The following is a 27,198-nucleotide window of genomic DNA, read 5'->3' on the forward strand; positions in this document are numbered from 1 at the left end:
GCATTGAGTTGATTCTGTTTGAAACAGATTTGGTATTACAACTGAAAAGTAATCATAGGTTAGCAGATATTAATGTTATAGATAGGTTTTGAATGTTTGATTTTTATGTAAGCATTTATGATTTGTAATCTCGTAGTTTCAGCTATGATTTTTAGAGTTTTTTGCTATGTGATGTAAGAGCGTTATGCTTATGATAAAAATCAATGAGACTGGAATTAAAAAAAAATAAAAAATAAATAAATAAATAAGAGCACGGTGAGAAGCAGAAAATTTATCTTAAGATAAAAAATAAGCTAAGGGGTGAGAATGGAGGGTAAGGAGTCATGAAGCATACCTTTAGGTGGTTGAGGAATATTAGGAATGATATGCAGTATGACTAAGGAAGAATCCTTGGGAGCCTCAAAGGAAAAAGAAAAATTTCTTCATGAAATATGACTTCCCGAGACTGTAACAACACCTTCTCCCCAAAAATGAAAAAAATTTCCCTTGGAAGAGGACAATGTGCAACCTCTATGAGGTGAGGATGTTTTCGTTCTACAACTCCATTTTACATATTAAATTCAGGGTCATTATCACTCCTAACCTATTGGATGCGTTGATGAAATTGGGTTTCATTGAGATGATAAAATGCAAGGAAAAGATAGCAAGTTTCAAATTTTTTATGCATTCAATAAATCCAACTGCTACTGGTAGGGTGGCTCCAACTCCTCACCTCAGTTCTCTATAGCATACAGGTATACTGGATTGGGATCTTTATCTTGCCGAAAAAATCATTAGGTTGATTAAACAAAAGCTGAATAGATTCCTTGATGCTTGAAAGCTTCTGTGTTTTCTGAATAGAGAAGGGGGCATGGGTATTAAAAAGTTAAGAGGAGTAGATTTGTGCCTCAATTATGATGCACATTTGAAGCCTTTTTGTCAGAGCAGCTGGGTCTCTACCGGTTGCATGGGTGAATGCCAATTTATTGAAAGGTTGAAGCTTTTGGAAAATCAAAATTGAGAGTGGAAGCTAAGAATTTTCTAAATTTGTTGTTGGTGGAATCCATATGGTTATAGATGAAGCATATGGTCGTATGGATGCTAAAAATTCTTCTGTCATAAAGAATGGAAACTGGTTCTGGAAGGCAGGGAGGTCTGATGCTTTGGTGGAAATTTAGAGTAAGCTTTCTATGGTGGATTTAGGTGAGAAAGATTTACCGAGATGGATTGTTTTTATGTATGGTAAGTACTTCAATTCTGATACATGGGAAACTTTGAGGGAAAAACACACATAATTGTGGAATTGTGGCAATTAATCTGGTTCCCACTAACAATCCCTAAACATGCCTTCATTCTTTGGTTGGCAATGAAGAATGCGTTGACAACAGGTGGCAATTAAGCTCTTGTGATGGGGATATCAAGGGAAGACAAAGTGTACGTTCTACCGTTATGAGGATAGGGATAACTGGTTCTTTTGTTGTAGTTTCGATAAGAGAATTTGGAAGGTTACCATGGAGTTTTGGGATATGGAGGACCCCCTCTGGTTTGTTGGGAAGGTGTAATTGAAGAAGAGTTTACTCAGAAGTTGTAAAGTGATATGGTTGTTGATATAAAAAAGCCTCTCATTCATAAAAAAAAATAATAATAAAATTTAAAATAAATAAAATCTAATTGCCATAGTTACTCTAAGCAAAGGAATGTTAAAACCAACGGTCCAAATTACTACATGAGATTTTTCAGGTAAGCATCATATTGACGAGTAGCCTGGCTACCCTACCAGGATTGATATCAAATGTTCGGTCCACTAGAACCTTTGCAAGTATAGTAAAGGACGGACATATGAAAACTTGCATTGGTATCATGTATTACCGATCACCTTCCTCCTAAACTGCTAGTTAATTCCGGTTTACTAGAAGAACCAGCTCTGATAGGAAGGCCTCTCCATGGAACAAATTCTGGCTGTTTTGGAGTTGGAACCATTGTAGCTTCACTATCAAGCATGGTAACAACATTTGACATGGTGGGGCGATCATTTGGGTCTTCTTGTACGCATAAGAGTCTAACATTTACACACTTCACAAATTGGTTTGCATTGCAAACTTCGTGTAGAGCCGAGTCCATTAAATCCAACACCCATTAAATCCAACACGTGGTCTTCAACCCACAATCTCCATGCCTATGACAATTGTAAAATATGAATTGGAATGAAGAATAATCTGACCGAAATAATAGCGATTATGAAAAATTAGATATACTTACATAAGCTATAAGGCTCATGGCAAGTTCTGACTCATAAGATTCTGTATTCCTTTTTCCACTTATAATCTCAAGTAGAGCTACACCAAAACTAAAAACATCGGATTTAACTGAGAAAACTCCATCTAACACATACTCCGGAGACATATAGCCACTGCATTCCAACATTCATTAGTGGATAAAGTAGGCACTTGTATATTCTTTGTGTAAACAAAGTCGGGGAATTGAAAATTGTGCTACAGTGTACCCTCAACTTACTGAGTTCCAACTATTTTGGTTGTGTTCGCCCCGGTTTCTTTGCCTTCAACCATCTTTGCCAAGCCAAAATCAGATATATTGGGGCTCATCTCCTCATCTAGAAGAATGTTGTTGGTTTTCAAATCTCTATGGATGATCCTCAATCTGGAATCATGATGAAGATAAACAAACCCAAGAGCTATTCCCAAAATGATGTTGACACGCATTTCCCAGTCCAAACACATGCTCAACTTTTGATCTTGCAAGTTTTCCATTTTTTCATCCAAAGAATAGTTATAGCAACAGTAACATATCAACTTCTACTCAAACAAGAAATATATAGTCTATCAAGCACTGCAAGAGATTAGGAACTCAGTTTAGAGACCAACCAAATATAAATGAGTCTAAGCTTTTGTTGGGCATATACTCATACAGTAAAATCTTTTCATCTCCTTTTATGCAATAACCCCGAAGTCTAACAAGAGTTCTATGTTGAAGTTTTGCAATCAACACCACCTCATTTTTAAACTCCTCAAATCCTTGTCCTGACATTGAGACACTTGAGAGCCTCTTTACCGCAATTGTTTCACCTCTGGTAATGTACCTTGAGACACCAAACTCACAACATTACCAACAACCATAAGCTAGCTTACATGACCACTAATACCAATTAATGCTAATGAAATCACCTTGTAAACAGGCCCATAGCCTCATTGTCCAAGTTTGTTTGCATCAGAGAAGCTATTTGTAGTGGCTAGAATGCTTTCCAAATTAAAAAAAGGTACATCTATTCCTTTCTCACTCGAGTCTATCAAATCTTTGAGATGCCTTTCTGTGTCTGATGAGAGAAGTACTTGATTTCTTTTATCATTTCTTCTGTTTTCTGTGTTTAGAAGACAACCATTGATATCAAGTACACTTACATGATAAGTAATTACATGAAAGAGCTAATAAATATATTTATTTTGATTCAAATGGAAATACTACAGAGTATGCACGGTAGAGGCATTTCACAAAGTGGTCTCTTGGCCATCTTTCTCCTTCATAAATATATACAAACAATTGCACTTTCGAGACCAAACACTACTAGTAGAGGTATCATAATAATCGAAGTTAACGACATCTTTCCTTTTGAAGGCTGAGGAAATTCAAGAAAATCACCAACTACAAGAAAGAAAGAGGACTACTGTTACATAAATAGTTAAAATATTCATAATGTTTTTTTACATTGAACAAGCTCTAATAGAAAAATCAAAATGATAATAAGTCACATTCAACATGTATACTATTTAAATTCATTGTCGCAATTGTAATGTATGTTGGATGACCGTTATTGCTAAAGAGGATTTGAAAGTTTTGCTAAAAATCACCCAATTTCTAAAGATTTAACAACAACAACAAAACACACCCACACAAGGACAAGATCCTCTTTAGTGGTCTAATTCTATCTTCAATAACAGAGCAATCATAATCTTCCTGACCTTTTAGTACAACTTAAATTTGAAACATCCACATTGGTAAAAAACACTCGCTCTCTCCCTCTGAAAGAGCTCTCCCTGGAAGAACCTTCCCCCCTGAGACAAAGTCTCCCCCCTAGTCTCCCCCTCCTCCTCCCACTTCCCCCACCCCCCCCCCCCCCCCACCCCTCTCTCCCTCCTTCTTCCTATCTCCCCCATGGATATTGAAGCTCTCATTGCTCAGACAGCCGCCCTCTCCTGGGAAGACCCCACATCTCAAATAGAAACTCTTCCCCATAATACTAATCCTGCTGAAATCCTCCCGTTAGTAGGACATATCATCTCCCAAAAAACCCACAACAACCACTCCGTTAATGCAGCCCTTCAAAGAGCTTGGGACTTTGCTTGCCCTTTCTCTTTTGCAGCTCTTGGCCCAAACAAGTTTCTGTTCAAGTTCAGTAAACAAGAACATATTGATAGAATCCATAGGCTTGTCACTTGGAATGTAAATGGCTCTTTGCTCACTCTTCAACACTGGCATCCGCAGGCAACGTTGGGAGAGTTGACAAACAAATTTTTTCCCTTCTGGATTCAGGTGCATGGACTACCTCTGGTTCACATGTCTCTAAAAAATGCCATTGCTATTGGGAAGGGCCTGGGAAACCTCCTTAAGGTCGAAGAAAATAGTGGTGATAAACGGGCCTTCAGGAGCTATCTTAGGCTGCTGGTTGAGATCGATGTCTTCACTCCTTTGAACCCTGGATTCCAGCTCCGGAGAGAGCATGGAGAGCCAACTTGGATCTCCCTGAAGTATGAGAGATTGGACATCTACTGTGTCCGTTGTGGCAGAATTGGGCATTCTAATCTAAACTGTCGTGCACCTCCAGAAGAAAGCTTCCCTGATAAGTATTCCATTTCTCTCAAAGTCAATTTATTCTCAAATTTGCATCCCATGCGTGCCGGAGCTTGGGGCTATTCAGATGGCGCTCCAGCTCCCACTAACCTCAACCATGGTGCTGAGTCAACTCAGGCAAAAGGCCCGAGTCCCAACCACCTCAACCAGGCCAATCTCACCCACCTAACCCCTTCTCTTTCTTACTCCATCAGAAATCAGAACGTGCAGCCCACTACACCTCCCACTGTTCTCCTTACCCAAAAAAGCAACTCTAGTGCACCCCTCACCTCATTAAATGCTCATTTGGGAAACTCCCCCACTGCTAAGAGACCTGACCCCTCCTCTTTACTTGAACCCCTTCTCATCAACCACCCCATCCTACAAACCACTACTATAGCTAACTATCCCTCTCCTGAAACCCCAATCAATCTAGTTCCTGGTTCCCTCTCCATTGACCTCCAACTTTTCCATCCAGGGGCCCACAAATCTGCTGCAGAAAAAGCCCAAAAAAATTCCCATGTAACCCATACCAAAAACCAACCCACCCCTCTAAAAAGCCCAACTAACTCCACGCCACCAACTGATTTTCAAAAAATACCAGTTTCCCCCGCCAAAACCTCACTCAAAAAAACAGCCCACAACAGGTCCTCTCCCTACCCCTCTAGACATCCCAAACCGTTTAAACCTCTCCACAACAAGAAAGAACCCTCAAATGCCAACCCCACCTCCATAACCACTCAGCTTTCCAGAAAAAGGAAGTGTAGTCTTGGTGCCTCTGGTTCTCTCAAAAAAGGCTCTGACTCCAACCTCCATGGAATCCTACCCGAAGATATGGACACTACTTACCAAATGGACACCTTGGCTAATCCCACCAGTCTTGTCACCCCCCCTCACCTTCGAAATATCATCCAAACCTCCCGCAAGAACAAACAGGCAGCTGCTCCTCCCTCTCCTATTCTCAGAAATTTCTCTCTCTCAGGGGACAATGATATGTCCCCAAAGAACATATGAAGATCCTCTCTTGGAACTGCAGGGGGCTTTCCAGGCCAGCTGCAGTTCGGTCCCTGCGGATGCTTATCCGCGAAAACAGCCCTGACATTCTTTTCCTCTCAGAAACCAAATCCTCCCCCTCTCTGGTCTCAGCTTCTCTCAATCTTCTTGGTTTCTACTTAATGTCTCAAGTTGCCCCTATCGGTTCTAGTGGTGGTCTGGTCCTTGCTTGGCGCCCTGGAATTGATTTAGAATGTTTTATCACAAACAAGAATAACATCTCTGCCTGGTGTTATTCTGATCCCCCCCATTCCCCTTGGATCCTTTCTTGTATATATGGCCCCCCTTGTAAGAAAGACAAAACTGCTTTTTGGGACTCTTTCACCACTGTTGGTGAAGCTTTTGTTAGTCCGTGGCTTTGTATTGGGGACCTCAATTTTGTGCTTGATCAATCGGAGAAACAAGGAGGTTGGCCTGTTGCTAACTCCTCCACTTGCCCCTTCAAACTGTTTATTGATCAATTTGGCCTTGTTGACCTTGGTTTTGCTGGAAACCCTTTCACTTGGAGTAACAATAGGAAAGGTTATGCCTCTATCAAAGAAAGGCTAGATAGAGGTCTAGCTTCCCTCAGCTGGATACATCTGCACCCTGAGTACTCCCTCATTCATCTCCCTGCCACAACCTCTGACCATCACCCCATTTCCCTCAACACCAACTACAATACTACCCTGCTGCCTAGACCTTTCAGATTTGAAGAATTTTGGACTAGAGATCCCTCATGTGAGTTTGTTATCAATGCAGCCTGGAACCAGCCGGTTTATGGCTCCCCTAGCTCCTCCCTAAACCAGAAATTAAATCACACTAAAGCCTCTCTCAAAAGATGGAATTTCCTTCACTTTGGAAATATTCAGTCCAAAATCAAAGCAACTAAAGCTAAAATTGATGAGGTCCAACAGCTTCTTCCCTGTCCTAAATCCTGTTCCTTAGAGGCTAACTTGAAGATAAACCTTGATGAGCTTCTCATCAAAGAGGAGATTCTCTGGAAATCGAAATCCAGAGAAGTTTGGTTTACTTGCACTGATCTCAACACTAAATTCTTCCACACATCCACCATCATCAGAAGGAGAGCCAATGCAGTGAATTTCCTTAAATCCAGAAATGGGGGTTGGGTTTCAGATAGAGCAGAAATTGGTGGAAATTTTGTTTCACATTTCACCAACTTGTTCTCTTCCACCTCTCCCCCCATTGAAGAAGAGCTCCTGAACCTTTTCAACCCCACCATAACCGAAGAAGAAAACCTGTCCCTTTGCTCTATCCCCCTAGAAGCAGAGGTGTTTCAAGCCCTCTCTAGTCTTGGCTCACAAAAAGCTCCTGGTCCAGATGGATTCACTGCCCTCTTTTACAAAAGATACTGGCCTACTGTCAAAGGAGAAGTCCTGGAATGTGTCTGGAATTTTTTCCAGAATAAGCAGCTGAGCCAAGAGCTGAACCACACCTTCATCACTTTGGTCCCCAAGCTTAATGGGGCTCACACAGTTGATCAATTTCGGCCCATAAGCCTCTGCAATATTGCCTACAAGATCATCTCAAAAATCCTAGCAAATCGGCTGAAAGCTTTGCTCCCTAAGATTATTTCCCCTCTCCAGTCTGCTTTTGTACCAGGGAGAAATATCCAAGACAATTCCATTTTAGCCCATGAACTATTGCATTCTTTCAAGAACAAGAAAGGTAAAGGAGGTTTCATGTTTCTGCATATGGATATGGAAAAGGCGTTTGATAAAATGGAATGGCCCTTGATTCTGGCAGTCATGAAGAAGTTGGGTTTCCATGCCACTTGGATCAGTTGGATTGCTTCCTGCATCTCCTCCCCCTCCTTCTCCATTCTCATAAATGGCAGCCCCTTTGGCAAGTTCCTTCCTGGAAGAGGGTTGAGGCAAGGAGACCCCCTTTCCCCTTTCCTCTTCATCTTGGGTTCAGAAGTGCTATCCAGATTATTGTTTAGAGAAGAAAGTCTTGGTTTATTAAAAGGCATGAAGATAGCCAGGAGATCCCCTGCCATTCATCATTTGCTGTTTGCAGATGATCTGCTTATCTTTGGAAAGGCATCCCTCCCTGAAGCTAACTGTATTAAAACCTGTTTAGACAAATATTGTGCTTGGTCTGGCCAATCCATCAACAACAGAAAATCCTCTATCAGATTCAGCAATAATACCAAACCCTCCACCTGCTCCTCCATCCTAAATATTCTTCCTTTCAACCCTAATCCTTCTTGCTCTATTTATCTAGGGCTCCCCTTTCTCATAGGTAGATCAAAAATTGCAGCCTGCCAAAGCATCTTAGAAAAGGTCCAGAATAGGATAGAAGGTTGGAGAGCTAAGACCCTCTCCCAAGCTGGTAGGTTAGTTCTCATTCAAGCAGTGGCAGCAGCCATCCCCTCTTATGCTATGAGTACCTTTTTGTTGCCTGCCAGCATTAGCAAAAAGCTTGACCAATTGTTCAAGAACTTCTGGTGGGGTTTCCCTCCTTCAAAAACCAGAAATCTCTCTCTAAAATCTTGGGACTCTCTCTGCTTGCCGAGAGATGCTGGAGGATTGGGGATCAGGAAAATGAGAGAAGTTAATCTTGCTCTCATTGCTAAGCTCGGTTGGAAGCTCCAAAGCAACTCAGACTCAATGTGGGTGCAGCAGCTCAAAGGTAAGTATTTTCCTTCTGGAACTTTTCTCTCCCCCTCTTCCCATTCTTCCCCCTCTTGGCTATGGCAAGGCATCCTCTCTTCTCAACCTATCATTTCCGAAGGAGCCTGCCATAGAGTCCACTCCCTGTCCAGTTTCTCTTGTTGGCATTCCCCTTGGATCCCTTCTATCCCCTCCTTCAGGCCCTCTCCTCTCTCTACAGCTCCTTTCAATTCCACTCCCCAAAATATCTCTGACCTTATCAATCCTAATGCTACCTGGAATACCCCCCTCCTCCTCTCTACTTTTGACTTACATAGTGTTAGGGAAATCCTTAAAATCTCTATCAGTAGCTCCCCTTGTGATGATTTTTTCTGGCCTCTCTCCCCGTCTGGAAAATTCTCCACTAAGTCAGCTTACAAAATGATCAGCTCCCCCAGAGTTTCCTCTCATTCCTCCCCTCTTAGTGCTTTCTCCTGGAAGCTGTTGTGGAACCTAAAGCTGAATGCCAGGCTCAAATCCTTCCTGTGGAAAATTGCCTGGGATATTATCCCTTCTAAAGCCAGACTAAAGGCCATTTTTCCTATCCCTCCTTCAGAGGCCCTTTGCCCCCTGTGCAAGGTTGAAGAAGATTCCCTTCCCCATCTATTCTTCAAGTGCTGTTTTGCCCGAATTGCCTGGAGAAATTCTTTCTGGCCTATGGACTCCATGGCTTGGTCCTCCATGAATCTCCCTAGTTGGATCAAGGGGATCTTAAATCCCCATATTACGTTTGGCATTCCTAAAGCTGAGTCTCATCTTTTCCAAATATATGCTGCTGTTTTTTGTGATATGTTATGGTTTAGCAGGAACAAAGCTCTTCATGAAGGGGTAATTCCAGATATTGCCAAACTAGCTCTCTCCATAAAAAAGACCTCTCTTTCTCATGCTGCAGCTTGGTTATCTGTTTCTCCTAGAGAAATAGAAGTTTGGTCCCCTCCCCATGAAGGCTATCATAAGATCAACTTTGACACAGCAATTAGAGAGAATTTCTCTGCTCAAGCAGCCGTTTGCAGAGACCATAAAGGCAATATCATTAAAGCTATCTCCAAGATCAGTCCTCCCTGCTCTCCAAACACTGGGGAAGCACAAGCAGCACTGCTGGCAGCCTCTCTAGCAGTGTCTTTGAACCTCAGCAACTTCACCATCGAAGGAGACTCCCTTATTGTTATCACAGCTCTCAACCATCCTCTGATCATCCAAGATTGGCACATTGAAAAGGCCATAAAAGATACCTTAACTCTTCTCCCTCCTTCCCCTCAGTGGGAAGCAAAGAAGATCAACAGAAGTGCAAACTTCTGCGCCCATCATGTGGCTTATTGGGCCGCGGCTAGAGTCCACTCTGGCTGCATTCCCATTTTCCCTCACTCTCCTCTCCCTCCTTACTGTAGTGGTGCTGCACCACCTTCTGTTTTTTTTCCCCCTTGAGGGTTGTATGTTCTTGTGTTTCTAATGCAAAGTTTGGTACAAAAAAAAAAAAAAAAAATTTGAAACATCCCGTAGGAAGTTTCTAGTGCGGAGGAACCTCCTCCTCTTACCATCTCTTGTTATACCCACACATACCCGTAGGACAAGATACTCCTTAGTGATCTAATTCTTTCTCCAATAACAAAGCAAGCATATATAATCTTCCAAACCTTTAGTACAATTTAACTTCGAGCCATCCCATAGGAAGTTTCTAGTACAGTGGCACCTCCTCTTTCCATCTAATACATTGCAAGTTGAATTTGGCCAATCCTTGCAGTCTCTGGGTGAAGTACAGGTTGGCACCTCCGGGGACTCCCAACTAATCTCTACTTCATATCTATAGTTGTTAGAATCAACGGTAAACCGCTCGGTCGCATTAAATGGGAATGACTTATTTAGCTACAGAATTTCTGTTGTATTTGTAAGATTTCCTGCATATTTGACTTGGATGACAATTTTTCATGTACCTGGATCGATACTCGCAATTGGATAGGTGCCATTGGACGTGTTAAAGCTAACCTGGCCTGTGGAATTGCGGCAATAGAAATTGAAGTACATGGGGTCACCACAATTTGTTCCAGTGCTCAGCGGATAGGAGATCAGGTTTGTGCCACAAGGTTCACAATTCCTTGGAGTTGATTCTGCAAAGATATAAAGTCTGAAACAGGAACTAAACATTGAAAATGAGCTATAGGCCTTGTAGTATTATGAACCTATCTTGCATTATAACATGGTAGCAAGCTGTTTGACATGTAAATTATTTGGGAAAGTCCACATACCCCTCTTAAATTATCACCTAATTGACAATGACCCTCCTAAACTTTCAATTAAGATAATGTCTTATTCAAACTACCAAAAACTGTCAATGTCCCCCATAATGACAAAAATACCCTTAATAAAATAAAAATATATTAAAGAAAAAACTAAAACTAATATTGTTATTTAAAAAAAAAAAACAATTATGTGGAAATTAAAAAAAAAAAAAAAGGTTTTTCTTTTTTCAAATTTATTTGAGTATTTTTGTTTTATTGAAAAAAAACCAACATTGGGGACATTGTCAATGTTTTGGTAATTTATGGGGAGACAATGTCACAATTAAAAATTTGAGCAGGATATTGTCAATTTGGTAGTAATTTAAGGAGAGTTTTTGGACTTTTCCCAAATTACTTTCGTAAAATACCCCGGCAGCTCGAGGGTGAAGGTGATTATGGACACGCAAGGCTAATTTTTCAAATTGTTAACAAAAGTTAGGTAGAAGAATGGATTTTGAGGGTAATGTAATGTCATAATTAATCATGCAAAAAAAGAAAGATTAGAGCTTGATTTTTAAAACCCATACCAGCAGAGGTGGTTTCTCACTTACTTTTTAACATCAATGATGATGATTTTTTAATTTCAAAAATAAAGTAAAATAAAAACTTTACTAAATTAGCCAGATCAGTATCTATGGATGCAACAAATCCCAGCATATTCCAATGTGTAAGATGAGTACCTATAACAGATTTTGCCACGCGGACAGAGAGGTCAAGACCATCGTTTTTATACAGCTCTTGAAGATTACTTAGATCCGAAGTCCAAATCCAGCATTTGTAGGTCCTGGGAGTTCGTTGCGAGTTGCTTTTAGCATATGAATAAGCCTTGCACTGGCTATTGTCAAGGCACATATTTCTGCATTCTGCTTCGTTTTTTGCCTCCAAATAAGAGTCTGAGTCGCTCACTTTCATCATCTTTAAGCTCAAGAACATGTCGTTCTTGTTCAATGATGTTGAATTTCTGGTGCACCCATCCAAAAAATCTCTAGAATTCCAATTCCCCAGGTTAGCAGGCTGGAACCCAGGCAAACATTTGCATACCAACGTATTGTTAACATTGCAGCTGCCGAAATTCCCACAAGCATTGTAAATGCTACATTCGTCTTCCGGTTCCCTCCATCTCAAATTCCCTTTTTTTTTTTTTTTTTTTTTTGTGACATGTCTGCATAAGAGGGGAAAGGAGATTCGAATTAGTGACCTCCGCTTCATTAGGTGTGATCCTAGCCAATTGAGCTACTTCTTGCGGACCAAATTCCCATTTTGATAATACTGTAATTCCCCTGTAGAATTCATCACTAACCGTGTGTAACTATCATTAGAATTCTTCTTGTATTCAGCTATACACTCGGCATACGACGGGGGCAAGTTCCCAAACTCCTTGCAGCTATGGAAAATGTAATCATTTATACACTTGGCATACGCCGGGGGCAAGTTTTCATACTTCTTGCAGCTAATGGCCGCAAGGCCCATACCGATGGATCAGGTGACATTTGATAACAAGTCGGCTATGGTAATGGGCATTTCATCCAAGCTCAAGATCCAATTTCTCCAATAGACGAGTGGCTTTGGCATTTTTGAAATAACGTAGCGGCCCTCTTCTTCTAGATCTTGCCTAAACGTGAACTGCCCCGATCTCGGGTCACCATCGCTTGTCCATGAAATCAACATCAGGTTGTCATCCATCTTCATGCCTGGAAGAAATGTATCAGTTGGATATTGGAAGTAAAAAATTCTAAACAGATAAATATCACAATTTTATGCGGAATTAACAGATATTTATCAAAACAAACATTCACCAAAATATGAACAATCACACACAAAGATTTTGGTAACGAAGAGGAAACCTTTTAGAAAACGTTCTAAAAGTAAAACCTCTCCTGGGCAGCAAAACCCAGGAAATCACTATCAAAAGATTATCCAACGATTACAGACACTAGGAACACTTACAACCTTTTGCAAGACCTTGACTCTGTAAGATCGACAAGCCTCCAACTTATCTCCTTGCTCACAATCTTCTTCAACGTGATTCTTCTTTATCGGACCCTTCTGATAGACTTCAATTAAGCACACAATCAATACTAACAAAAATCCTCTAAGAGGAATCAATTTCACTCACAACAAAATAATCACTCAAGCACAGCCTCACACGAACTCTCTGGGGGTGAAAATTCGTACTTCTCTCTTCTATAATGATGTATATATACCCCCGACAAAACCCTATACCTAACCTACTTAAAATCATGTTTTTGGGCCTAAAACTTACGAGGTGTCCGGACATGTTAATGGGCGGTTCGGACACGGCTTTGCGGAGCAAGATTTTAGTTTCTGGAAATGAGGTCCGGACCCGGGGAATTGCGGTCCGGACCCGGCCTGTCCAGTCTTGATCAACAGCTCCGATCGATGGGCGTTTGTGGTCCGATTAAGCTGAAATTTTGCAAGGACGTTCATAATACATGAATCTACATTATGAACGGTGGAGATTGGATTCTGAGCATTCTATATCAGTGTTTGAGCCCATGAACAGTAGCATCTGCATTTTGGAACTGAATTAAGCCAACACAAGAACTAACAAACTCCACCTTTGGCAATTCAGTGACAAAACCAAAATGTCGAGCCAATCCCATCATCTCCCCATATTTACTCCCCCTTTTTGTCATAGAATGACAAAAGGTCTTCATGTTTCTTGAAACACTTCACAAAATAAATCAAGGCATATGTGGAACAAGAAGACATAAATAAAACTCATGATAAAAAAAATGACGTAGAATGCGTGATCATAAAGAAACATCAGCAAAACTCTCCCTCAATGTATGACTCAATTAACAACAGGAAACTGGAAATGCAAAGCATGTTTCTCCCCCTTAAAAGTTAAATGAACACACATGATAACACATCAATGACTCATGTATTGCACAATGAATATCCAAACATGCTCCAAATATGCAAAATATACATGAGACTAGAAATGGCTAGAAACTCATATTGCTTAACCCAAGCCAAGAAAATGTTCCATTCAACCTATGCTTGTGTGGTGTGTGGGTAAGCCATTCAAAGAGAAAAATTTTCAATTTACAAAATGAGGAGAAAGTTTCACCACCATGAGGTTTTGACAAGTATATCAAATCAAAAGTCAAACCTTATCATACTAGGGCCTAGCCACTCTCATCCTATACAATTCTCTTTGTAAAATATTTTGCACAAGTTTGACACAGTGAAATAAATTCCTTTTGGAATATGATCTTTTGATTTTATTTGTTTCACTATTTTGTTTATTTTTATCTTTGAGAAAGTGTCCTTAAACTTTTGGTGCTTATCACAAAAGTGAAAACAAGAATTTTTAAGCCCTAGGTTCAACTAGCATATGGTCAATTTGAAAAATATGACTAGTCAAAAACCTCATATGGTTACCTAACAGACCTCACAAATAAAATGAAACAAAACCTCAATTTAAGCTTAACTGTGCACAAGAAATAAAGCATAGGCAAAAAGTACCACATAAGCTCAGGCTTTAGGTAACCACAAAAACAAGTCCATTGACACAAATTTTCATCTCAAGCATATTAAGAACATTCCAAGACGCAAGGAATTAAATTCATAAAAAGCAACATGAGAAATTAATGAACTATCTAGGTGCATAAGACAAAATAAAGAAAAGAAAAAAAAAAAAACAACCAAAGTAAAATATTTTTGTCTTTTTGTTATTTTTCACAAAAGAAATGCACACAAACAAAATACAATTTCAAAACAAAATAAAACAAAAATGCAATGAAAAACGAAAAACAACATGCTCTAGGATATGCAAAGATATGCAGGAAAAACAATCCTAGACATGTGGGTGACTCACCTAACATAAGGTGAGATCATCACCACTCCCCTTCAAGGGGTGAATGGTATCATCCTTCCTAACCCAAACTTGAGAAATCTTAGGTCTAGACTTATGACTTTGCTCAAACTTATCTAGCCTAGATATCACTTCTCTCATCATTATGACCAAACCCTCACTTTCTTTCCTAGAATAGAAATTTTTATTTATATGCACATGAGGTTTCAAATTAAAATAGTGAGGTCGAATGTGACCCACTTTGCCACAGTGATGACATGTAGGGACAAACCTTTGTGAAGATAATTTCCTAGGAGGATGCACGACTCTAGGTGTAGGGCAAGATGCATGAGGCTCAATGTAGATTTTCTTGCCTTTATTACCTTGAGGAGTCGGAGCAACGACTTGCTTTTCTTCACTTGAAGATTCTTCTACTTTCACTGGTTTAACAAAAACAGTCTTTGAAGTAGAAGCACGGTTAGAAGACAAAGAAGCAGTTTTATCAAATCCTAAGCCAGATCTGTCGCTAGATTGCTTTTGAATATGCAACATTTTATCAAGCTTTTCACTAGAGAATTTACTCAAGTGATTTCTAGATGCAATCAGATCATTTTGAAGGGATTTATTTTTAGCAATTAACACATGATTTTCAGATTTGAGAGTATTGCAAACAACATGTGAATCACTCAAAGATTTCAACAAATTATCCCTTTCAAGCTCAAGATTCTTAAAATCCTTAACATTTTCAAGTTAGTATTTCTAAGCATAGAAAACTTTTCCATTAAATTGTTAAAGGAGTTTTGAAGGTCATTAACCCTATTTGATTCATTATCAGGGGCAGATTGAACATCTGATTGATTAGAATCATCAGAATCATAAGATGCACCAAAAGCCATATAATTAGGAGTTTCTTCCTCATCAGTGTCACTCAATGTAATATTGAAAGCTTTTTGACCTTTTGGCTTATTACTCTTGAGGTTAGCACAATCCTTTTGCACATGAGCATAGCCAGAACACTCATAACATTTTGGACCACGTGGGTCTCTTTCATTTCTACCCTGAGTACTCTCTTTTTGTTTTCCAAATTTCTTGGAAATTCTATGTTCATTCCTGAAATACCTTCTAGCTATCAATGCAAGTTCTTCATCATCTGGTGAATCCTCATCAGATAACTCATCAGAGTTCTTCCTAAGAGTTCTAAGGGCAATATCCTTATTTTTCCTAGGTTGAGGCAAGGAAAACTCATAAGTTTGAAGAGCACCAACTAACTCTGCTATCCTCATGGTATTAAGATCAGTGCATGACTCAATAGCAGTTACCTTCATTCTGAATCTTTCAGGGAGTGATCTCATAACTTTTCTAATAAGCTTAGTGTCAGAAACTTTCTTTCCTAGATTTATCATGGAATTTCTAATTTCACTAAGTTTACCAAAAAATTCATTGAATGTCTCATCTTCTAACATTTTAATATCCTCAAACTGAGAAACTAACACTTGAAGTTTTGAAGCTTTAACAAGATTAGTTCCTTCATATGTAGTTTCTAGGATCTCCCATGCATCCTTGGCACTATCACAATTTGAAATTCTGGAGAACTCAGTTTGTGAAATTGCCAAGCATAGAGCATTCATAGCTTTGTCATTCGCCATACGAGTTTGTTTTTCAACATTAGACCATTCAACTGTCGGCTTATCTGGAGCTTTAAATCTAGATTCAATGACATGCCAAACGTCTATAGATTTTAAGAAAAATCTCATACGGGATTTCCAATAGCCATAATTTGATTCATCAAAATTAGGCACAGTGTTAAGGGTTTGAGACATCTTAAACAAGAAACAAAGATCACACTCAGGAATTTAATCCTTCATGGAGTGAACCCGCTCTAATACCAATTGAAAAATTCTAAACAGATAAATATCACAATTTTATGCGGAATAAACAGATATTTATCAAAACAAACATTCACCAAAATATGAACAATTACACACAAAGATTTTGGTGACGAAGAGGAAACTTTTTAGAAAACGTTCTAAAAGTAAAAACCTCTCCGGGGCAGCCAAACTCAGGAAATCACTATCAAAAGATTATCCAAAGATTACAGACACTAGGAACACTTACAACCCTTTGCAAGACCTTGACTCTGTAAGATCGACAAGCCTCCAACTTGTCTCCTCGCTCACAATCTTTTTCAACGTGATTCTCCTTTATAGGACCCTTCCGATAGACTTTAATTAAGCACACAATCAATACTAACAAAAATCCTCTAAGAGGAATCAATTTCGTTCACAACAAAATAATCACTCAAGCACAGCCTCACGAACTCTCTGGGGATGAAAATTCGTACTTCTCTCTTCTATAATGATGTATATATACTCCCGACAAAACCCTAGACCTAACCCACTTAAAATCACGTTTTTGGGCCTAAAACTTATGGGGTGTCCGGACATGTTAATGGGCGGTCCGGACATGGCTTTGCGGAGCAAGATTTTAGTTTCTGGAAATGAGGTCCGGACCCAAGGAATTGCGGTCCGGACCCGGCCTGTCCAGTCTTGATCAACAGCTCCGATCGATGGGCGTTTGTGGTCCGATTGAGCTGAAATTTTGCAGAGACGTTCATAACACATGAATCTACATTATGAACGGTGGAGATTGGATTCTGAGTATTCTATATTAGTATTTGAGCCCGTGAACAGTAACATCTGGATTTTGGAACTGAATTAAGCCAACACAAAAACTAACAGGAAACTCTCCCACAGACTCGTCCCCAATTGAGCATCATCGCTTAAGACCAAGTTTCCAGAATCCATGAGCTTAACGGTATGATTTGTAGACGAGAAATCAGGAGACGTAGACCAATAATCTTCTTTTCTAGTGGTTTCCGAGATTTTGAGGCTGCCAATTTCTGCAATTCCAAAAATCCCAATGGAACCGTTAAGTACTGGGTAGTCTCTGTTGGCAACCCATACAACTGTTTGTTGATCCTGTTTGTACCAAATCCCAACGAACCTTTTGTGGGTAGAGCTGTTGAAAGGAGTAAAGAATCCCAGTTCAAACATTCCTCCACTGGAGACAAGGGTTGTTCCATTGTCAGTAATCCACTCGCCCTGCTTCAAAGTATCTGTGGCATAGCAATAATCCACACGACAGGAACACAACAAGAGTATGTACAAGAGCAAGATGAAAGACGGCAACCAACTTGCAGATAACGCACTGTTGATTTTTCTTCTTTGGCTTACCATTACGGATAAAGGATCCAGTAATTAACCACTTGAATTGAAATTTTCTATCATTTCAAGCACACTGAGGATGCTTATCATCTCGTTGCAAAAGATTCTGGTTGTATACCGCTCACGTCACGATTGCCTTGTACAAAAATGAGCATCCTGATCATCAATTTTCATTATTATGGTGTCCAATCCATCGATATTATGGTCTTGGTGGCTTTACTTTTCTTTCTCTCTTTGTGAGAAAGAATAATCGACATGATTACATGGGTTTCAATATATTGGATGTACGTCTGCCTTTCTTTCTTTGTCGACGGCTTTTCCTTTTTCTTTTCCTTTTCAAAAAGCGGCCATTGATACTACGAATAGTATCTCTACCTGGAATAGCCAAAATAATTATTAAAAATATATAAAATTTTATTTTTGTTACTTATTTTTTTATAAATATTCAAACTGATTCCTTATTAAAAAATAAAAAAAAATAAAAAAAAAACTTTAACATTCTTGTTCACAAACTCCGTTATAATATGTGAGGCCGAACAAAAGAAAATGTAAATTTAATTATTTAATCAATACTTTAATATTTTTCTTCACGTGTAGAATTAAACTTCATTTTAATACGTAAAGCCCGATACATAAAATGTTTTATTGAAATGAGAGGTAAATTGATTGAGTCAAGGTTCGAACTCATAACCTTTGGTTCTTATACCTTGTTAAATCATCACTTTTCAATTCCCCCAAAAAGTTTAAACTTTTAAGAATTGGTAAATTAAACAATTTAATCAATACTTTAATACTATTAGGAGGTGGCAACGAAGACAAATAAAAAGTAATGAAATGAATAAAAAATAAGTAAAAAATAAATATTTTAACGATCTAAGAAAGATTAAGAGAAGCTATATATTGTACCCAAAAAATAGTTTAACTATTTATGCACCATTTTCTCACCTTTTTTTTTTTTTTTTTTTTTTGCCCACACAAGAGGGGGATTCGAATTAGTAACCTTCGCTTCATAAGGCTTGAAAAACGTAACACTACTTTATAGACTTCTACGTGAGGCAGTGCATTTACTTTTTGCTTTTCTTTGTTTTCTTCAATTGGATTGCTTCACTTTTCATTAGCTTTAGCCGACATAGACTTGTTTTCCCACTTGGATAATAAATCTTTCTACAATTATTAAATTTAGATTAACGTTTGAAGGATGACTACAATCATTTTTGTGTCATTTCAAATGTTGGAGATGTCGTTTTTAAAATTAATAATAGATTAAAATTTAATAATAATTATTTAAAATTTAATAGTCATTTTAAAAATTATATCATATTTGAAAGGACATAAGGAGGATTCTAGTCATTTTTTTTTAGCATTACTTGTTTATTTATATATGCTAGTAACAATAAAATTATTGGTAGCGTATACTATGAAACACCGATAATTTATTGGCATTTGTATACCAACAACAATAAATTAATGTAGTTGATCAGATAGTCAAATTTTGGCATTAGATGCCTGAAAAGAGGAGAAAGGATAATCAGAGACTTCTTGGTGGGAAAAATCTCCAGACTCTTAAGTTAGCAAGGCTAAATGGTAACTTTTTCTAAGGTAGAGAGGTAAAGAAATCATAAATTTTATAGTTATGTGAAGATACCCGAAAATGGTTGCACACCCTTCCTTATGTCGAGGGTCTACAAATAGGGTACACTCTTGTCTAGGTCTTGCCAACGCAACATGAGACTCAAGCAAAAGGAATCAAACAACAAACTATTGATTGGCATTAATTGTAATGTTAAATCGAAATAATAGACGGTGGAAGTGTAAATATATACTTTAGGATCTAATTGAGAAATGAGGAACTTGATGTATAGTCAAAAACCTAAGCAGCCAACTCCACTTGAGAAGATCGACCAAAATGGTTGGAGGTTATGAGCTATCTTACATATAGGTTACTTTGCATTGACTGATCGAAACAGAATAGTAAAAAAATTACAATCATTACCATATATAGTTATCATAGAGAAGTTTCAAGTAAAGAAATGGATATTAGGAGAAAAGTTACATCCTTCTTATTTATTGAAACCAATGTTTAGTTCTTGCTTTTTAACCAAGAAGCTTCCTGATCAGCAATTTTCATTATTTTGGTCTCCAATTCGTCCATTCCATCTACATTATGAAAGAAAAGATAATGGTAAAAGAAATTAAAGGAAAAAGTGGAATAAAGAAAATAAACACAAGTTATGTTATATGGTTCGGTCTATGATATACGTTCACAAGATAAAGTCCAAATGATTATATTTTACTCTTATTCACTTGATCATAATTCAATACAAAAGACTCAAATTTATAGGAGAATTGAGATAGATAAGTGTGGTAATAAATTCAATCAATTTTAATTGCCATCAAACATGATTACAATCAATTATATTAAAGATAAGTAACGTACAATGTCATTTTAATCTATATTTATTTCCATATAAGAACATCTCCCCTCAAACTCATTCTGTATTCTTCTTGAGTTGAAGTCCTCCCTACACCTAGCTTGTTGGTTGAAGTCCACCGTCAAGTGGCTTCACACACAGAAAGAACACTGCATGGCGTAGCCAAAAAAATAAAAATAAAAATTAAGAGCACCACCGGAAAAAGAATCACGCTAGGCAAATGGATGGAATCTCATTCATTGATTTGCTCTTCAATATCATGTGAAAATTAGAGACAATGAAAGAAATAAGGGTAAAGTTCATTTATCCCCCTCAAACTATCACTTCAATGACAATTTACTCTACAAACTAACAACTGCGACAATTTATCCACTAAACTACTAAAATAATGATAATATATCCTGAATTTTAACAAAATGATGAAATTACCTTTACTAAAATAAAAATAAAAATATTAAAATTTAATTTTTTTTTTCAAAAATTTAAGGGTATTTTTGTCTTATTAAAAATTCTATAGCGGTAATTTCGTCATTTTGTTAGCATTGAGGGGTACATTGTCATTATTTTGGTAGTTTGGGAGATAAATTGTCGTAATTGATAGTTTAAGGGGCAGATTGTCATTGAGGTGGTAGTTTGAGGGGGTTAAGTGGACTTTACCCAATAAAGAAAATAAAATATTGGCGTTAACGAAATCAAAAAAAGATAAAATAACCCTAAATGAAAAAAGCAAAATAAAGAAAATAAACACCGATTCAATCTATGATTTAGGCCTACCGGATAAAGCTTATGGGACTACATCTTCCTCTTATTTACTATATCATATTATAATACAAAAGACTCGTATTTAAAAATAAAATATATATATAAAAAAAAAAAAAAAACAGATAAGTATAATAATAACCTGATTACCTAAAAAAAAAAAAATTGTGAATCACGTACAATATTATTTTAATATATATCTTTTCGATACAAGAAATATATTATCCAACACATTATAGGGTCCTTAAATGACGTCTGCCGTTCTTTTTGTTTGTTGGGCCTTATTACTCATGTATGCATTTTTTTCTCTTCCTTTTTAAAAAGCGGCCATCGATTCAATGTGGGACGCTACATTGACAATCATGCCTAACTTTAGACTTGCTGTAGATGGATTCTTCTATTGGAATTAGGGTTGTAAATGAGTCAAATTTGAGCGAGTTTCTTTTGTCTAGGCTTGACTTGTTTAAATTTTACTCGAACTCGAACTCGAGCCGAGCTCAAGGACGAGCCAAAAAATCAAACCCAAGTTCGAGCTCATAACAAGTCGAGCTGACTCTTATATTTAATTTAATTTATTTATTTTATTATAAATTTAAACTTCAAGTACTCTTAAATGACTTAAGAAGTCAGCTTGCATATGAGCATTTGCTTAGTCTGACTAGCTGAGTATGGAGCCTAAGTTAATACAACAAGACACTTGGTTTCAAAGAGAGATGATATGCATCCTTTTATTATAAAAAGATGCTATTAGAAAAAATAAAAAAAATCATTAATTTTTAATATTAATATGAGCAAGTATGTGAACAACTATCAATTCGAGTTTTATACGAATTGTTCACAAGTCTAACCGAGTCGAGCCGAGCTTGCTTTGTTTAATATTCGAGCCAGTATTTGTGTCTACGAAACGCTTCGTTTAATAATCGAATTGAGCACGAGTCGAGCCCGAGCTCGCTTGCGAGGGCTTCGCTCACTTAGCACGCCTAGTTGGAATATAGTAGGGGTAATTCAGGTTCACCAATTGGATTCTCATGTCAGTTTAATTAGGTATACGATTTTAAGGGTTGCCCACAAAAATATACCAAAATTTAGGACTTTATATTGGTTATTTAAAACTTTTTTATATATTTTGATGGAAAATAATGAGGAATCATTAGGGAATAAAAAAAATAACATATTTACTACAATAAGCATCAAATTTCAAGTAAATTAAAGTAACTTAAATTTAGAAGCACAATTGAAGAAAAAAGACATATCATAACACATATAGAGTCTTAGACAAGTGTTGCCAACTAAACGTGAGACTCAAGCGTCTTCAAGGAGTAGCTCAATCAACTGGAGACTAGGAATCATAAAGCGAAGGTCACTAGATCGAATCCCTCTCAGTTTCTTTCCCTCCCTTTGTATGACTCAAGCACAAGAAATCAAGCTGCTCAAATCCTCAGGCAACTCAACAAAAATAAAAAATGAAGAGAAAATAAAATATTATGCTTGAATCATAATAGATTATATGCAAACATTAAGAGTGACCAAAATGGTTCCAGGTTATGAGCTATCTTATATATAACTTACTTTAAAATGACTAAAAAAAAATAGCAAAATAAATTACAATCATCACCAATATAGTTGCCATAGAGAAGTTTCATGTAAAGGAAGAGCTATTGGGAGAAAACTTTCATTTGGGTGAAGGGCTAATACATCCTTCTTATTTATAGAAACTAATGTTTTGTCCACTATAGAACCTGAAAAACTAATAGACTCCAATTTAAACAATCATGTGTGAAAATAAATCAATAATCAAGAAACACAAAGATTTGTTTATGAAGAGGAAACTATTTAGACAACGTTCTAAATGTAAAATCTCTCCGAGGCAGCCAAACCCAGGAAATCAACTAAATCAATAGAATAACAAGAAATATCTTAATGTCGAAGACTTACATAACCTATGCACTTGACATTCAAGTATACCAGACAAGCGACCCACTTATCTGCTACCGTAGTAGTTCTTCCTGAATATCTGGATTATTCCTTCTACGTGATCTCCCTTCACCGGAACTCCAGTTGACTTCAATTTCTTCAGCTCCTTTCTTAGCCCAAAATATCTTAAAACCTAATTAGAAATCGTGCATATAACTCTATGCATAGTTTCAAATATATAGACCATGGACTCTTAGTCCAACTAGAATACAAATTCAAATGCTAACAACCTTATCTGCTACAAGGCGTCTGGACGAGTAGTAAGCTCGTCCGGACGAGAACTAGTTTCTACGTAGAATTTACATGCAACTCACTAGACGTCCGAACGACATGAATGACCGTTCGGACGAAGCTAGGTTAAAGAAGCTAACTTTAGTTCTCTGGAGCGACGCGTCCGGACGGTAATGCAGACGCGGATTCAGACGAAGCTCTCTGGTTTCTTTCATATCTATTGCGTCCGGACGGTACAGCAGACGAGACTTCAGACGAAGCTCTCGGATTTTCTTGCATAGTTATCTCGTCCGGACGGTGATGCAGACGAGACTTCAGACGAAGCTCTCGGGTTTTCCTGCATAGCTATCTCGTCCGGACGGTGGTGCAGACAGGGCTTCAGACGAAGCTTTCTGGAAAAATTTCATTCTTCTCGTCCGGACGTAGTGCAAACGAGCCTTTAGACGAATCACTGTGTAATTCATCTATCTAACTTATTTTTGCTATCTCGCACACTGCACATTAAAATAAGCAAATTAAACATAAGTATTTTGTTCACATGAATCCAGCCAATTCAAAAACTCTGAATTAACAAACTCCCCCTTTGGCTATTCGTTGACAAAATATTAATTCAATTTACGAAACAAACTTTAATTAAAGGTTTTAACAAGTTTAAGAAAATTGAAACCATATGAGCTGCAAAGCAAAATAAGTTGAAGTTCTAAAACACAAAAAAAACTTCACTTCACTTCACTCCCCCTTTTTGTGACGAAAAACAAAGGGACTAAGATTGAGCAGATGGATCACTCGGAAATTGCTCCTCAACATGGTCATCTTCAATGGTGCTGCCTGCTGCAGAGTCTCCCATGAACTTGGTCTTCAAGTCGTGAACATCTTTCTGCAATTGAGAGAGGACGGGGGAAAATCCTGTCATTTGAGATGCCATGAGATTCAGCTTTGTCATTATATCACCTAGAGACACCGGTAAAGAGGTAGTAGAGACTCCTGAGGGTCCAGCAGTGGCTGCAGGGACAGCATTATTGTTATCAAAATCCATAGTTCCTCGCAATCGCATTTGACCTTTGGATCGACTCACCGTGGCTTTGCAAAAGGGACCAAGAGGCTTGATTGTTGGTTCAGATTTAGGAATTTGAATAAATTTGGCAATGATGCGCGATATTAGACTTTCAAATGACAGTGAAACTGGACTTTCAATGAACATAGCCTTCATGAGTCAAATAGCATGAGATGCGAAATCAATCTTGACATCCATGAGAAGCACATAGATGAAGCTTCCTCGTGCCACACCAAGATCCGAATGATGATCGATGGGAAACACATTGTTCATTACAATTCTAGCTAATAATTTCACTTGATGAGAAAGATGTCCAAGGGGATCACATTCATATTTTCGCGCCAAAAATTGTATGAGTCTGGTGGAATGAATAATTTTGACATGGCATATTTGGAAGGAAAATCATCTTGTGAAAATGGAAAACCAAAATCCTCAATGAGTGGAACGTCTGTGTCTTCAGCTATTACCTCACGGGTGACGACAATGTTTACACCACGAAGAAATGTGACAATCTGTAGAGATTCTTCGGCTTTTTCATTAGTGTATGGCTGTATATCCATGTTGGCATAGAATTCCCGAACCAGATTTATGAAAGGACGAACAGGGGTGATAGAAAGTAGTTCCATTGCCTCTGAGTGAATATCTGAGAGATGATAGTGAATGGATCCTCTTGAAGATCAGACAGATTTACCGGTCTTTCGGAAATGATAATGCGGTCATGAAAGCGCTCCTGAAACGTTTTCTTGGCAGACCTGTTCTGTATTCGAAACCCAATATCAGGGCTGGAAGTGGGTACTGGAGTAGCATCCTCCATTGTCTTTCTCTTGTGAGCCTTACTCTTGGAGCGGATGGGTAATTTTCGTGAAGAGGGAGATCCACTCGCCATATCCTACACAGATGAATATATATTGCATAATACCAAGACAAAAACCACCAAAAAGGAGTGCATGAGATTGCAAAGGATATAAACATAACAAATAGTAGGAAAGGAGTAAGGAAGACATGGTGTGAACCAAAAATTTTGCCATTTAGACATTTTGTCAAACACTTGGTGGGCATGTAAACAGTTTGATGAAAAAAATATTTGGTGCGCAAGTGAATACTCATCCTAAATACATGGGAATGGAATCTATGTTCAGTTCTGCCAATCTCATTATACTACTTAAACTATTTATAAACAGAGCTCAACCAACACAACCACAGAAAAGAAACCCTAATTCCGAAAAGTTGGAGGAAGAAAAGAAAAGAAATAGAATGAAGGAAATTACCTGTGCAAAGGAATGCAAAAGATAAGATCAAACTAGCTTTCGGAGTTGTGGGAAGGAGAGAGAGCCACACGATTGCAATGGAGAAGAGTAGAGAAGAGAAAAAAAATGAAAGCAAACAAAACTTTCAAAATGAGGACCAACAGATCAATTCGCGGTTTTTAAAAATTGTGTCTGACACGATCTCGTCCAGACGAGCTCATTTAGCGTTTGGACGAGGCTTATGAACTTGCAGTTTCAATATTGACCAAATTACACTCTTTCTCCCCCTGAATGCCAAACCTGGGACACAGTGCACAGAGCATTTGTGACAAAATAGCATGTAATGTACATGATTTCATTTAAAAAAAATGGAATCACTTGTGTATTGAGACACCATTTGAGCAGACACATACACGATTCAAGATTTTATGAACATTAGCTAGCCAATGGGACAAATATAATCATGCTAAAAAGTGAAGTGTGTGAGAGTCCAGTCAAATTTTAAGATAGATGAAAAAACTTTAAAAAAAACTTTGCATGTAATGACGGAAACAAAAACTCGGTTAAAGGCAAACCTTATAATGCTAGGGCCTAGAATCCCTCATCCAATACATCATTTTATAGAGCACGCATTAGGTTATTACAAATCCTTTAGCAACTGTATTTTTCTGTAATGATTTGGTCACTGACTTTTTCTATGGGGATTCTTTTAACAGAAATGACATAGAACCTTGAAGTTCAAAATTGCTCTTTTAGAGTTATGCCATATAGCTTTGTGCACAACAATGCAGGAGTTTTTAGGATATAGGTTCAACTAGTGAATTGGTCAATTTTAACCGAGTTTTTGAACCATACATCACCTACAATGTGACCTTTAACCCTTTTTCACAATCTTTAAAATGTAGACAGACTCTAAACTGTGCATGATCAGCATAAACCAAATCCCACATTAAAAGCTACATAATCATTCATCAAGTTCATGCAATAAATAAAAGCTCAAAGAGTGCCTTATGCCAAATAGACCCATTTGCAAATGACTGGACATGACTTCACATGAGATTTTGAAATGTTATGGTCATAAGCACATAGAACCAGTACAAAGCATTCAAGGAAAAAAGAAATGAGGTAAAGGAAAAAAAAAAATGGACAGAAACAAAACAAAAAAAAAAAAAAAAAAAAAAAAAACTAAAGAATAAGAATTTTCCTTTTTTTTTAAAAAAAAAAAAAAAAATTGATAAATAAAGCAGCAAAGTAAAACAAAACGAAGAAAGGGAAAGAGAAAAAAAAAATTAACAGTAGTAACTTTGGCACTAGGAAAAAATTTTCAACATAAAAACTATCCTAGATATGCAAAGTTATAGATTATGCCATACTACATATACCAATTGCATTCCTGAGATACTCAAACCTAGATGCATCTAAAGGTTTGGTAAATAGATCAGCCAATTGGCTTTCAGTAGACACATAAGCAAGAGATACCACCTGATTTTCTACCAAGTCACGGATAAAATGATGACGAATGTCTATGTGCTTGGTCTGAGAGTGTTGAACTGTATTCTTCGATATGTTGATGGCACTTGTATTGTCACAGTAGATACTCATCATTGCTTGAGTAAATCCATAATCGGCTAAGAGTTGTTTCATCTAGATCAA

The 27,198-nt window shown here is 37.8% G+C and overlaps 1 pseudogene; it reads right to left on the reverse strand.

The window, feature by feature from the left end:
- Positions 1-1,851: 1,851 nt before the first annotated feature.
- Positions 1,852-17,911, reverse strand: LOC132181315 (G-type lectin S-receptor-like serine/threonine-protein kinase At4g03230; annotated as a pseudogene).
- Between the last annotated feature and the right edge of the window lie 9,287 nt (positions 17,912-27,198).

Source organism: Corylus avellana, chromosome 5 (genome assembly GCF_965113065.1).
Source record: "Corylus avellana chromosome 5, dhCorAvel1.hap1.2, whole genome shotgun sequence".
In the NCBI taxonomy this organism is placed as follows: domain Eukaryota; kingdom Viridiplantae; phylum Streptophyta; class Magnoliopsida; order Fagales; family Betulaceae; genus Corylus; species Corylus avellana.